The sequence below is a fragment of the Humulus lupulus genome, chromosome 1 (genome assembly GCF_963169125.1).
Source record: "Humulus lupulus chromosome 1, drHumLupu1.1, whole genome shotgun sequence".
In the NCBI taxonomy this organism is placed as follows: domain Eukaryota; kingdom Viridiplantae; phylum Streptophyta; class Magnoliopsida; order Rosales; family Cannabaceae; genus Humulus; species Humulus lupulus.
This window is the reverse complement of record NC_084793.1, coordinates 113,655,543-113,670,552: the sequence shown is the minus strand read 5'-3', so window position 1 is coordinate 113,670,552 and position 15,010 is coordinate 113,655,543. Positions and strand designations below refer to the sequence as shown.

General features: G+C 34.1%; 1 long non-coding RNA gene across 5 annotated transcripts; it reads right to left on the bottom strand.

The window, feature by feature from the left end:
• Positions 1 to 3,662: 3,662 nt before the first annotated feature.
• Positions 3,663 to 12,540, bottom strand: LOC133796979 (uncharacterized). Of its 5 annotated transcripts, none has more exons than XR_009875567.1 (9): positions 12,028 to 12,540; positions 11,181 to 11,234; positions 10,942 to 11,093; positions 10,665 to 10,706; positions 10,516 to 10,572; positions 8,383 to 8,433; positions 4,878 to 5,016; positions 4,606 to 4,768; positions 3,663 to 3,896 (listed from the first exon to the last, which is right to left on the bottom strand). It is a non-coding gene; the product is annotated as an uncharacterized LOC133796979 (long non-coding RNA). The 5 variants fall into 5 exon arrangements; XR_009875564.1 differs by having other exon boundaries at positions 4,606 to 5,016; positions 12,028 to 12,150; positions 12,238 to 12,539; XR_009875565.1 differs by having other exon boundaries at positions 4,885 to 5,016; positions 12,028 to 12,538.
• Between the last annotated feature and the right edge of the window lie 2,470 nt (positions 12,541 to 15,010).

Here is a 15,010-nt window from a genome sequence, read left to right as displayed (position 1 = left end):
AATATGTTTCTCTTCTTTATTAAAAGATCTCGTATATGTTAGTTTCAACAATTCCTTCCTTCATTCCTTTGTGAAGTTCTTACCTTTATCTCAGTTGCCTCACCAAACCCTTTAAGGACAAGGATTTATTCTTCAAGTTTTTATCCAAAAAATGTCATTAAAATGGAGGCATAAACCAACAACATTTCAAGTTCCACATATAAATCCTGACCCAGTTGAATTTCTCGGGCTACTGAAATTATGCTAACAACACCCAAGAATTTGAACCAATGAGATCAAATCTTGTTGATAGAGATGGTAAAGATTTTAGTTGGTTGAGTCAGTGTAACGTCCTGGTTACCCCAGAATAGTTACGGTGAACCAGAAAGTTGACTCATTGCCTGAGTCATTTGGTTAAAAACGTGATCTAAGTGTTATTAATAGGTTAAGGTGAAAACCAGTAAAAAGGAAAGGATATATTTTATTTGATACATAAAAATGTTCATGGGCCCACAAGAACATTTACAAGTTATTTACAACTCAAAAGGTCATTATTGTTCCAAAATTTCAAACCCCGCCGACCTAAGCGGAAAAAATGGGGTAAACCCCCTAGTTCCTCTGAGAACTCCTTGGCCGTGGTGGTCAAGCGGCCGCATATGTACAGATCACCACCTAAGCTCTCCACTCAAGGCTGGGTGAGCTTTTCTTTTCCTTTACCTGAATCACATAGCACCCATGAGCCAAAGCCCAGCAAGAAAACACAGTATTATATGTAACATCATCAAATGATTATCATTATAATCACACAGAGCTCATAGCTTTCAACAGATGAGTGACTATCACTTTGTGGTCCTGATAAACCATACTGAGTGACTGATAAACAGATCACTAATTCAAATGGAAGAGTGGCTGCTAGGTAAGCCACTAGTCTTCAACAGGTAAACCATACTGAGTGACTGACAAGCAGGTCACTAATTCAAATGGAAGAGTGGCTTCTAAGTAAGTCACTAGCCTTCAACGGGTTCTGATAAACCATACTGAGTGACTGACAAGCAGGTCACTAATTCAAATGGAAGAGTGGCTGCTAAGTAAGCCACTAGCCTTCAAGCGCTTATAATATTCATCGAACTTGAGGTCGGTCCTGCATTAATGCTCTTTGAGTCATTCAATGCAGAAAGTCGATTAGATCTAATCTTTATTGGCTTGCGTTGAACACGCTAAGGCCGTCCTGACTAATGAGTCAACCCAATGTGACCAGTGCCCAGTACCACTGCCGAACCTGACTAATGAGTCACAGCTTCACAGTTGATACTAGCACCTTTGCCAAATCTGACTAATGAGTCAGTACCATACACAAGTGAGCAACATTTGCTAAGTATTCCACAATCAATTCATGTCCACATTTATACAACCAACATGCCTCACGAATAACCATGCATGTCACATTTGGGGTGCAGTTCTCTTACCTCTGGTTCGAGCGAGAAATAATAATAAGAACGACTCCTGAGAACGATCGACCTTTAATTCCTTAGCAGTCACCTAATCACAACCAATTATAACCTCAATTAATGAGAATCAACATGGATAGGGTTTTAACCTAAGCACCACTCTCGGGACCTCAAAACATGCCCACACGGTGAGTAGATTCGATCCCGGGCCTTAAGGATTGAAACCCCAAGTCAAGAACCCTTAAAAACACTCAAAACGGGACTTTGAAGGAACAGAGTAGTGCTACAGCGCTCAACCCCTAGCGCCCCAACGCTACACTCAGAACCCCCAACATGACCATCTGCCTCCTGAGTAGTGCTGTAGCACCCTAAGGTGGGCGCTATAGCACTACCTCCAGCACTGAAATGCCCTGAAACGCCCTTCTTCACCTCCTTTAATTCCCACCTGATTCCAAAGCTTCCAAAACCCATTTTTGATGCCAAATGAACCCAAAAACCATCCTCACATACCCCAAACATCCCAACCATAGGAACCCTAGCCAAAACTCCCAACAATACCAAAATCTCAACCTAGAAATCACAGTTGGAAAACAAAGCTAAAACAGAGCAAACCAAGGAATTCTATGGTTAGAAACTTACCCAAAGCTCAGCTTATGAAGCCCTTCAATGGAGGAACACACTCCCAAACTTCCAAGGCTTGCTTCCCAAGCTTGAATCCTCAAGATTGATTCAAAAATCACAAAAAAAACTGAAGGGAAGATGATACGGGAAAGCTCTTAAACGTGCTCTGTTTTTCTACCTCAACCTCAGCCAAAAATGGCTTAAATCTATCCTAGGGGTGAAATGACCATTTTACCCCTAGGTCAATTTAAAGTTTCTAAAGGCTCCCAAGGGCATATCTGGTATTTTCCACGTATCTCGTTAATCATAATTAACGCTCTCCAATTCCCTCTATTCTCGATAATCTCAAACACCAATAACTCACATCTCGTTACCCTTTATTACCTCGTAACGCTCTAATCATTAAAATCACCCCGAGACTCAACCTGAGCCCCGATCTTAAACCTGTTGTGACTTGACCGCTAATCAACATTCCAAGATCGTCTCATGCCGAATGGCTCGAACAAACCCACATTATGATGTGGTCTCAACATATATCACCGACATGCATACCAATATACAATTATGCCCTCAACGGCTAAATTACCATAACAGCATAATATTTCAAATGTGGACCCACATGCATGCATATATCATCATATTATAATATAATTCACATAAACATGCATATATTCATTTAATGGCGTAATTAAACAATTACCGCCCTTCCGACCTACTAAACTGCCACTAAACCACATCGGAGATTTCGGGGCATTACAGTCCGATTGAGTTCATGCTTAAGGAGATTGTAAAATTATATATGGATTAAAGTGAATATAGTAATGAGTGCTTAGTAGTGATGGCTAGTTATTAGGTGGTCAGTTAGAAAGAGAATTAAATACTCATATAAAAATAAAATATTATTTTTTTTATATAATTATAAAATAAACTTAAAAAATTCATATGAAGTTAGTTTTAAACCTTTTTTTTCCATATTTTAAAAGCGAATAATCTTTTGGTCATTTGGATTCAAGTGAAGTACTATGGTTGCTTCTCCCAATAGTGCTCATTTTCCTTCTTCGCTTAGCTAATCACAAACCCATAGAATATGACCCAACACTACAAGAAAAAATGTTTTTAATAACACCAAAAATGTGTTATCAAAACATACCATAACACTTTTTGATGTGTTAAGACCGACTATGTTATCGTAGGTCAGGGTACTTTACATAACACATTATCATTGTTATACAGATGTGTTATTATAATGTCAACGATAACACACTTTCTGTGTTATTTTAATAAATTGATAAGTATTTAATTATATTATTTATATTCGATTATATAACACATTTCAATACTTATAAATTTGTGTTATACTACACTTTAGTATAACACATTTTTTGTTTTATATAATGAAGCTTGCATAATAAAATTCTCTTACATAAAAAGTGTTATTGTAATAGATATTATAACACAATCTTCGTATTATTTTAATATTTAGATAAGTTTAAATTCTCATTATATATTCATTTATATAACACTAATTTATTCTATAATATTTTAATTTTTTTATATAATTAAAATTAGCTTTCTAATATATGCTAGCATCATCAAATTAACTTGATTTTCAAATAACAAAAAGTAAAAACATTCAACATTGTATTAACAATCCAAAAATTAGTTTAAAACATTCAACACTATCATCAACAACAAAATGTTCTTTAAGTATTCAAGTAGTCTTAAATATTCAACATATTGAAAAGTTACTACTTTCAGCACAAAATATTCTACAGCTGCCCAACACAAATCCTTCAAAATTAAATATCCTTTTCTCCTCCAATTGATGGAGAAAGAGACATTTTTCTCCTACAATAGCAGATAAAAGGTAAGGTATATGCTTAAAAAAATTAAATAATATGAATCAAATAATAAAACTTTATACAATATAAGACCTAAGCAAGCAATACTAGGTGAACATACTTCAAAATTCAAATACTCCTATCACACAGTGAATAGATACATATTACCGTAAACAAACATTAACATTTTCAGGTTATAGGGGCCTCAATTTCACCCTAAAGACATCTTTGGTTCCGGTGCTTAATTATTGAGAAAGCATGTTAAAAGTTTGGGAGATTTGAGTTACAAAAACATTTAGAATGATACTATTATTTCAAGGGTAGATCCATCGAATCTCATATCTCATTTAAAGGAGAGGTGTAATAGAATATGGAGCTCAAACAGGTACTAAACTCTAGACCTTAAGTCATTTGGGCACTAACAAGTAATTACAAAACAATGATACATATTCCCAGTCAATTACGCTGATATCACTTTTCATCTAAATGTGAGAATTTAAATTGATTTTCCATAGTAAAATTTTTTGTCTTTTACAGTACCATCTATAGTGGTACAGCTAGTTTTCTGCTCATTCTCATTATCCTTAAGTGCACCATCAAAAAAAACAATTAAGTAAAAATTGCATCACTCAACAAGCTCGATGATTTTATTTTTAAAAATGAATAAAAACAAGATAATTCTTTGATAACCTTAACATTTAATGAACGAAACATACCCCTCTTTTGATGAAAAACCTTCAAGCTTTTCTTTATTATCAGCTGCATTAGATGAGTGGACAGTAGAAGCAAGGCAAACTGCAACCAAGAAGCAGCCAACAGCAGGGAAAAGGATCTCGACTCCATTAATTCTATTGTCTAAAAAGTAATTCAAGGTTGTTCCTGTCACCATTAAAGATCGCAACAGAACCAAAAAAATTAGTATCTATAAGAGCAACACAGACAAACATCAACATTTAGAAATGGTCAGAGAGAGAATGAAAGAAAGGACTTATAACAATTGTTATGCTTGCAGTGATCACTTCTGTGACTGATAAGCCAACAAAATCCCAAGCATACTGAGTTGAGAGATTTCCAAGGCTAAGTACCACCCCTCCTGCCATTGCAAACATCACAGAAGGCCAATTATCCTGCACCAATCACCCTAACATGAATCGAAACCAAATACATACAATACAATACAACTCCATTATGGCAAACAGATGAAATTTTCATTATGCTGTGTTTTTTATCACTGGTCTCTCCAAATAGCACTACATTCATCGGAGAGAATGGAGAATGAATGAACTAAGTTTTATTCAAATATATGCTAGTGTTGAATATTTGTGATTCAACACTTGTAATGAGCTAAAAAATATAATCAATACTGAATTAATCATGAGAAGGAGTAAGCAAAAGAATTATATAAAAAAAGAAGAGGAATAACAAAAAACAATGGATTCTAGACATGTCTCATAATAATTGGACCTTTTTATTAAACTTCATGGAGACAAAACTGTCACAATAAAATTGTCTAGCAATATTTTTATCTCATTTTCTTATCTAACTTTTAGCTTCTAGCTTCTATAACCTCTGCTAAATTGATTTTTAGCTCTGTTAGGGTAAAAATAAAAAAAATAAAAAGGAGAACAAAAGCTTCTGTTTTGGGGGTAATCTCTGAAAATTACATAGGCCAAAATAATATGACAAAAGCCTTTGGCATGCCTTAGTAATTAATGGTGGTGATTATCTAGATGGTATCATCATAGGAAGGAGCACCATCACACTGTACTACATGGTATCATCAACATTCATTTGTGATTAAATAATAGCATTTCATACTTCCAAACGGGCCCCTGTGTGATCGCTGCCATCACACATACATAAGAGTACTTAATAGAAAATGAATTGGATAAAATGATCTCTGTAAATGTACCAGAGATGTAGGACTTTATTATTTATAGCTGAATAGTACAAAGATACAAAGAGGGGGAAAAAGGAGCTGGAAACCAAGAAGTAATTAACAAGAAACTAAACACACTAATCTACTAACTGTAGCTGAACCTATATTACAGTTAGAGCTAACTAACTACATGTGCAAAAGTATTTGAAAACCACATGAATATAGTTAACTCATAGTATTTAGAAATCACATGAATGTTAAATTCTGCAAAAGTAGGCACCAAATAAAATTAGAAAGAGATCCAATTTGTTTCATTCCTAAAAATATCAAGGTACCAAATACACATAAGGACCAAGTATGACTGCCACAAATAAGCACAAATTTAAGGTACTCAAATACAATACATCAAGCAAGCCCAAATGAAAGGTCAAGTATATAATTGTCAAAAGAAAATAAATATCTACATAATAAGTACTCAAGATCATCAAAGTTAGTCAAATGACAAACACAAAATACATGTTAAGGTCAAGTATGAGATTCTAGGTATTACTATAAACCACTAAATAAAAACTACTAGTTAACAAGTATATTATTTTCTTTTATAAACTCTCTTTTTTTTTCTGGCATAGCAATAGTAATAACAATAATAATAATATTACTAATACTAATATTCTTAATACATAATAACTACAAACTTTTCCACAAAATATGAGCAAAATGAGAGCTGAATAAAATGACTAAAAATCAATCAAAAGAAAACTGAGATAAACCATATACACACGTACATACATACATACAATGTGTAGTGATTGAAACATATTAGTATTATATTTAACTAAATATCAATCCTAAGATAGTCTTTCTACCATCACTCTATAAAACAGAGCATAATTTGATAGTAAGTTGATTGAAAAGAGCAAATATCGACCCTTTAAAAGTATAACACTTGATTGACAAAATATTAAGTTTTCCCTTAGTTATTATACATATGGACTACATCTCAAAATAAAGCTCAAGAACCTTCCCTACAAGGACAAAATTTAGCAGATAAATCATCTGGTTGTTTAAAATTCTAGGATGCAGTAAAAGCTTTACACCAACTAATTACTTTCCAATATTAGAGTAATAGACTACTGAAGTGTCTTGTCATGCAGTTGTAAGTATAATAAATATTTTAAACCATTCATTCATAACAACTATGAACAAGTGCAACAAGAAAAAGAGCGAGAGAAACTGCTGCAATAATGAATAAAATATTCCTTAAAATATACTTCAAGCAGCATTATGTTTAAAAAATCAGATTTACAACTAAGAAAAAGATGTTGTAAAGTGCAATACCAATAAGTAAATTAAGTTTCCCTCAACATAGTGATATCTTTCATTGAAAATAGAAGAAAAAGAAAAAAAAAGGCAAAATACATGTTCCAACCGTCAATCCAAAGTGAATTCCCTATATACATTTCAGCTAGCAAGAATAAAGTAAAAACCCCAATACAAAAATAAAACACATAAAAAAAGTATAAATCATTCTAACTCATGATATTGTGAGAAATAGCACATCTTTATGGAAATCTTATAACCATGTGTTGTGAAAAATGGTGTTTGGTGTGGTGAAACAAACCAAACTTGCATAATGGCTATGGTGTAGTGTTTGGTGGCTTTTGGGGTCGATTTATTAGCTATGGTTTTCTTTTTGGTTGGTGGTGGGGTTGATTGAGTGGTGGGTTTTCGCTTTTGATCTCTTGTTTTTGTGGCTGCCATAAGGGTGTAAAATGATAGCCAATAATGGCTATGGAACTTCACAAATAAAATATTATCAAGCAATAAGGCAATCTAGCAATATATCCACGTGCATATCAACTACCAAAGCTTCCCAATAAAAACAAGGCACAATTAAATATCAAAAAGGACCAGCGATTAAGCATCACAAACAACTCAATAATTAAAGTGTGTAAAATTTTATATTAGATTCAAGATCAAAATACTCGTTGATTAAGGCATCAAAATACATTCAACATCTAAATGATAAAAATACAACTATTGCTTCTATAATAGTACATTAAAGTGTGTAAAATTTTATATTAGATTCAAGATTTAAATTGGAACCATATACCACTACATTACTATCCTTATTTGGTTTTTGTACAATAATTATTTATGTTTGAGATTTATATTTAAAAACAAAATTAAAGGCATAATTTTACTTTATATACATATGTGAGCTAGGAATATATATATATTTTTTTCCATTTCCTTTTGTTACAGTGTCTTGAGAGCTTAAAAGTTGTCAATCTCAGATTTTCAAAGAATTTGATTCATATGCCAGATTTATCTCAAGCTAATTTGAAGAGTCAATTTCTTAAAGGCTGTGAGAGTTTGGAAGAAGCTCCTTCACTTAAATTTCAACAAATTCTTGCTCACAAGTGTTTTACAAAAGAAAATATAGTAGCAGGAACAAATTACAATATCAATTAGAATGATATAGATTATAATCACATAAATTTAGTTTGCCTATCTGTTCATCAAATAAGTTTGTGGTTTAATCACCAGTGGATCAAAAAATGACTGTAGTACATGCAATTGAAAAGTAGCACTTCTAGTAAGAAAAACATACCTCATCAAATGGAAGAGTACCAGGCTTGTCCAGTAATTCTTGTTGCAACCTCTGAAGAAGGAAATTCAGCCAAACTAAGGGATAATAATACAACAGCTTCTATATAAACTCGTTATAAAGATATCTGCTTTATAACCCCAACTAAAAGGATCCTATAATCCTATAAAGATATACAAAAGAATACTGATTTTAACTCAGACTTTTCCTCAAACAGATGGTATGCAACAAAACTTTGAGTATTCTTTAATGACTTAATTGATGCTATAAACTTTAACACTAGCTGTGCCAAGTCAATAATTCAACATGCAAGCAAAGATCTAAAGACAATATATATATATACATATATAAATTCATAAGGATAGCTCTGCCATCTTTGGCTTAAATAAAACCCCTTATTTTTTTTCTTCAGATATCTCTGCCATCTTTTGCTTAAATAAACCCTTTATTTTTTCTTCTTCAGATTTCACTCATAATGCAAAACAGGGACAACAAGTGGAAAAAGAGAAGAAACTTGCAAATGGCATCATCTTAGGGACATGGACTCGATAGATTAGTGCACTTTTCAAACAGCTACAATGACTATTTGAACGCAGTGTTCATTTTCATCAAAAAGAACATTCTAGGTTCCAATTCCTTCAAAACCCAAGTATATGATTTCATGTTCTTTCAAATATCAAGAATTCCATATTACAATTAGTATAGATATAAACTCTATGAAAATAAGTAAAATTTGTTTTGATAATTCAAACTACCACAAAACCCTCAACAATTTTAAGAATATCAATAATAAGAAATATGTGTTCATGTATATATGTGTGAGAGAGAAACAGGGGGGAAAGGATAGAGAAGTTAAACAAAATTTACTTTCAATACTAATCCAACCACAACAGTAATAAAATAATTGAGATTAGCTTATGGGACATAGTAACAATAAAAATGAGATAGTAATTATCATAATATTATACAAATTAGTAGGGTATTCATAGAAATGAATATAGAAAAATCCAATTCAGTCATAAACCATTTCAAAAAGATAACATTTATATAATTAATAAAAAACTTAACTAGATAGAAAAAATCTATCATTTCAGAAGCTAGAATAATGGAGTAAGAAAGAGAGTCAAAATTCTTAACACATAATGACAAATTGCCTAAAAATTGTACAGGCCTAAATAAAAAGATGATGATTGCAAACTTGGTATTGATAAATCTATAAATAGTTCAACTTTGAAATAGCAATGTGCTTTGTGAAACCATACTTCATTATTATCTTAAAATGTACCACATCATTCCAATTACCAAAAGTAAAACAAAAAAAAATTCAAGCATTCTCATCTATAGCAACAAAATTCTGATTGATATATTTTAATTCAATTAAAATTTCTCTTATATATATATACACATTTGTATACCTAAGGCATTGAGAATTAATGATATTGATTTGGGTTAAAGAGGAATTTATGCTGCCATTTTATAGAGAAAAAAGCAATTCAAGAACCTGGACTAGTGGCCATCCAAAACAATAGCCGATGAAAAATAATTGTGAATTATAATAATCAACTACAAAAACCCAGTCAGCTCTTACCAAAACTGAAAGAATTCAATTTAGAATTGATCATATAGATCTTTGAACTAGCTTTTCAGTTGCAAATGAAGACAAGATAAGATAACATGAAAATAAAACTGGCAAGGAACATCCAATAACAAATTAATATTGAATCCTGCATAATAATACACTGAACACCCAATAAGACAGCAATATTAAGGTTCATGAAATTGGTTATTGGACTAGATAAATTATCAAATAAAAGATACTATGGGAACTGCAATCAAAAAGGAAATAAACAAATGTCCTCAACAGGGTGAAGAAAAAACCAGGAGGAACAAAAACATTCCTGTGATCTTTAAAAAAGAAACAATCACACTAATAACACAACAGAAGCAAAGCACAGAATACTACCCAAATCTAGTCAAAATAACTCTACAATCACAAATATCACAAGATTGAACAGAAAGCATCCTTCCTGCATATTTACCAAAATGGTATCAATGTAAGCAATGCACAACTAAACTAATCATTAAATGCCAAGGTTGTGTTGCAATAATACAACATTATGAAAGCTATTGTCGTACCTCTTACAAGTGGACTGCCAACACAGTGTCAGGAGACAGGGCGATTGGGAAAATAACCTGCAAGAAAAATGGAAAGATAACATAGATTTGGAATGACCAAAAAACAAATATACCAGTCCTTTTGAGCAACATTTATCTAAAACACCTACCAGAGAATCAAAGGTCGTCATTTAGTTCAATGATCCATGGCACTTGAACAGAAGAAAAGATTGAAAAAATATTAGTCAATGCTTCTTGTTATGGACATAATTGTACTCTTTCAAGTCTCACAAACCTATATGTGAATCATCATTCATGCAGGATGCAACCTTTGCATAAATTCACTATCCAAACAAACATATCGTATAGTAAAGTCTCTACTAGTAGCAACCAAACATGTGTGCACCATACTAAGAGAACCACAATATAAAATAAGTAGAATCGTACCTTCTAGAACCACAGTTGCAAGGAATCTTTTTCTCCTCCAAAGGAAACTTGTAGTTATATGTGATTTCATCACCAGCTGCTATGTGGCGTTTAGCGTAAATAAAAATTTTCTTTTCACCCTCAACACTTATAACTTCGGTGTAGCAGTTGGGCTGGCACAAAGGAAAAGAAATCCTACTCAAGGACAAAAATAATATATAACCTTAGGTACATTTCATAAGAATACTTATTCTGTCTACCTCACAAGAATGGTTTATAAACCTAGCAATCCCACCACGTTTTGTTGCATCAACCTACACATAATTCAAAAAGTGAATATTAGACATAATCAGGGACAAAGTCATAGATAATTGTCAGTGGGGACCATTTCAAATAATATTTTTTTAAAATACTAGGGTAATTGTAAATATACTTTCATACATGAAAAACATTATATAAGACATTTTGAATCAAAATATACATCAGGTACAATAGTCTTTAAGGAATCAAAACCAAAACAATGCAAATTTATTTACTCATGAATTACGATATAATGAAAATCATAGGTTTATAAATATACTAAAACAACTTAATAAAAGACAAAGTTTGACTCTTTTGTAGAATATACATTTAGAACTATTGCTGGATGATGTATCATCAAGTCATGACTGCATTGCATGCAACAGCTTGCGTGATCTAAAATTGAAGTTTGCCTCTTTCAGTAGTATTCCATGTATTTAAACGACAAAAAAGACCATGTATGTGGCTTTGCTACATGCCACACTAAGAAACTCCAGTTATCATTTCACTTAATTTTTTATTAAGCCTGTAGGAAACAAATGGGAAAAAAAAGCCAAGTAAAGATAGCTTTGAGGGCTGGTTTACTCATCACATAACCATAATCAAGCCTAAACAGATAACTGCTACCAATTCCCATCTTCTCATAATGACGTTCCCGTATGTCAGATATCTGTGAAATCGTATACCTAATAAATAATGGTAAAAAAAGGACAAATGATAGCTCTTCGGAGAGGAGGTGGGAGACAGAGCATAGAACTACAAATTGAAAGCAGACAGAACAAATAGAGCAAATTAACAAAAAATTACCCGAAGACGAATTAGCTCCCCAACATATTCAATAACGAAGTCCTCAGCCTCAATTGGTTCCAAGGCAACAAGACCCCAATCATGTATCCATCTCGTCTAACAACTCCTGAACCTCATCGGAACCTGAGGAATCATCCTCGGCATCAGTAGAAGCAATGGCCTCGGCAACACTTGCGTAACCTTTAAAACCATAAGTACCAAAAACGTTACTTGATGAATTCAGCAAACATGGTTATCCCAAAATGTCATCCAGAGATGATATTATCCCAAATCTATGAAAACTCGATAACGGGAACCATGAATTCTCAGTAGCCTGCTCCTCTGGCGTGGTGTGCTCCAGTAGCTCACGCGACGGAGAGAGGGTAGAAAGACTCTGGGAGAGAGAGAGCGAGAGAAAGATTGATGGAGAGGGAACTGAGAAACCAAGTGTGAAAGAAAGAGGCAGAGGCGTCATTAGGGATTGGGTTTTGAGAGAATAGGGCTAGGCAGAAACCGAGTGGGTTCCCTCCATTTTAACTTTACCCAGCCATTTTTTTTAAGGGTTTCCCTCCCTTTTAACTTTAGCGCTTTCTAATTTTTTAAGGTACCTACTATAATACTTTTCCAATTAGCTTATAATTATGTATTACAGGAAGAGGTATTTGGTGTAGTGCATAAAACACAATCCTAAATGATTTCCATCGTAAAAAGTGGAATGAAACTCCTATTTTACTTGTTTTTCTCAAGAACATTCAAGAACGGAAAAAGAAAAAATATGATGATATAAGAAGGGAAATTTGATAAATCATGCTTACATTAGCTTAATAATTAAAATTTGAACCAAAGTTAACCACCCTATGATACAAATGCTTATCTTTCATTTAATACCAAAAATACCCCTCTCATAACAAAATCCCATACCTTTCCTCTCTAAAATCTTGCAAAAAAGATACACATGGGTAAGTAATTTTCTTTGATTCTTGTTGTTGTTGGTTGTTTTTATGATTTAGATTGCTGTTTAGATGTTGGATCTGTAGTTTGTTGGTATTTTTTGCTGTTTTTTGGGTGAAAATCGTGGTCTGTGAAAATCTGCGTTTTTTTGGGTTCCTTGAATTTTTTTCTAAATGCCCGATAGTGTCCGATATAGGCCCGATGCAGGGACGATAGTTGTTGGGTTTCAAGGTTAGTGATGAGGTCCGATGGCCACCCGATGCTTGCCCGATATGTTTTGGTTACCCGATGGTCATTAAGGTTCGATGGCTACCCGATGGTTGCCCGATATTTATTTTCATTCTACAAACCCTTTAAGTACGATAATGGATCGATACGAGTCCGATGCATGCCCGATAGTTGTTATTAAGTTAATGCAGACCTATTAGTACGATTGTACACGATGGTACCCGATAAGTGCCCGATGCTTGCCCAATAGTACGATGGTACACGATTTTACCCGATGGTACACGATAGTGATAAAAAAACTTGATAAAAACCGTACCTTTCGGCTTTTCCCCTGCCCATTTCCCGTTCCCTCCCAAATCCCAACTCTTCACTCCCACAAAACCATCGAGCAACATAAGTACTCACACCCGACGCTTCTCTCTCCCTCACCCACCATCACCCGACGCTGCTCTCTCCCTCACCCGACGGTCGGAAAAACCCCCACCGGAGACGTAGAAAAACCAAGCCCCAACCCCCACTGGAGACGAAGAAAAACCAAGCCCCAACCCCCACCGGAGACGAAGAAAAACCAAGCTCCAACCCCTCACCGGAGAAGAAAAACCGACACCCCATTGCGCAAAAATGTCTAGGGTATGTGTTTTTTTTAATCTCTTCTCCATTAAAAAATGTTATAGTATGTATTGTTGAATTTGACTGTGTTAAATCTGACTGTGTGACATCTGATAAACCGTAAAATTTTGAAAAAAAATTCTGGGTTTTTTTAGAGGTACGATAAGGTACGATAGTGGGTCGATATGGGTACGATAGTATTTGTGTTTCTCATAACTTCAGGTTGAAGATGAGTGTACGATAGGGGTACGATAGTGGTTCGATGGTGGTACGATAGGTTGTGTTTTCTGATAACTTGAGGTTGAAGATGGAGGTACGATAGGGTACGATGTGTGCTCGATAGTGGGAACAAATTGTTGTGTATGTTATAATACGATGGTGTACGATGTGAGGTACGATTGTGCACGATAATGTTATAGTTCCAGTTTTCCATTGGTGTCCGATATGGTGCGATAGATTCCGATAGTTGCTCGATAGTATATTGCAGAATATAAAATTTGATGTTTTTTTTTGTTATTCTATTTAATTGGGTATTTATTTGTTTTATGCAGAACTTAAGACCTCCACAACTGATAGTTCCAGTAGAGGAACATTTTACGGGACGTATCACTTGGCGCGGCAGTTGGTACTTTCCAAAGATTAAAGCAAAATTTATACAGTGTGGTTTATTGGATAGGGTGAAGGAATCCCCTTTCAAGCAGTTCTTCATGGCGGAACCATTAAATTTTTCTGGTGCCTTAGTCCATCAATTGTTGTTGCACAAATTCAGAGGGGAGAAGACTGACGAAGTCCAGTTTTATATTGGGAAAAAAAGATGTAGATTTAGCCAATTGGAGTTCGCTTTAGTTACTGGTTTAAATTTTGAGGCCGGACCGTCTGAAGATGAGATTAAAGCGAAGACCACTTCGGATCGGTTAATTCTTGAGTACTTCAATGGTCATTCCCAAGTGAGCATAGGGCAACTGCGCAGAACTTTTGAGAGTTGTCAAATAGTTGATGATGTGTACAAGATGGGTTTGTGCTTATTAGTTGAGGGTGTTTTGAAAGGTCGTGAGGAGAAGTTGATGATTTGGACTGACATGCTGAAGATGGTAGACGACGTTGACTTCTTTTTCCAGTACCCGTGGGGGAAGATATCATACCAGAAGTTGTTACAAACTTGTCAAAAAGACTTTGTTGAAATGAAGAAGCATTTACAGAAGAAGATTGAGAAAGG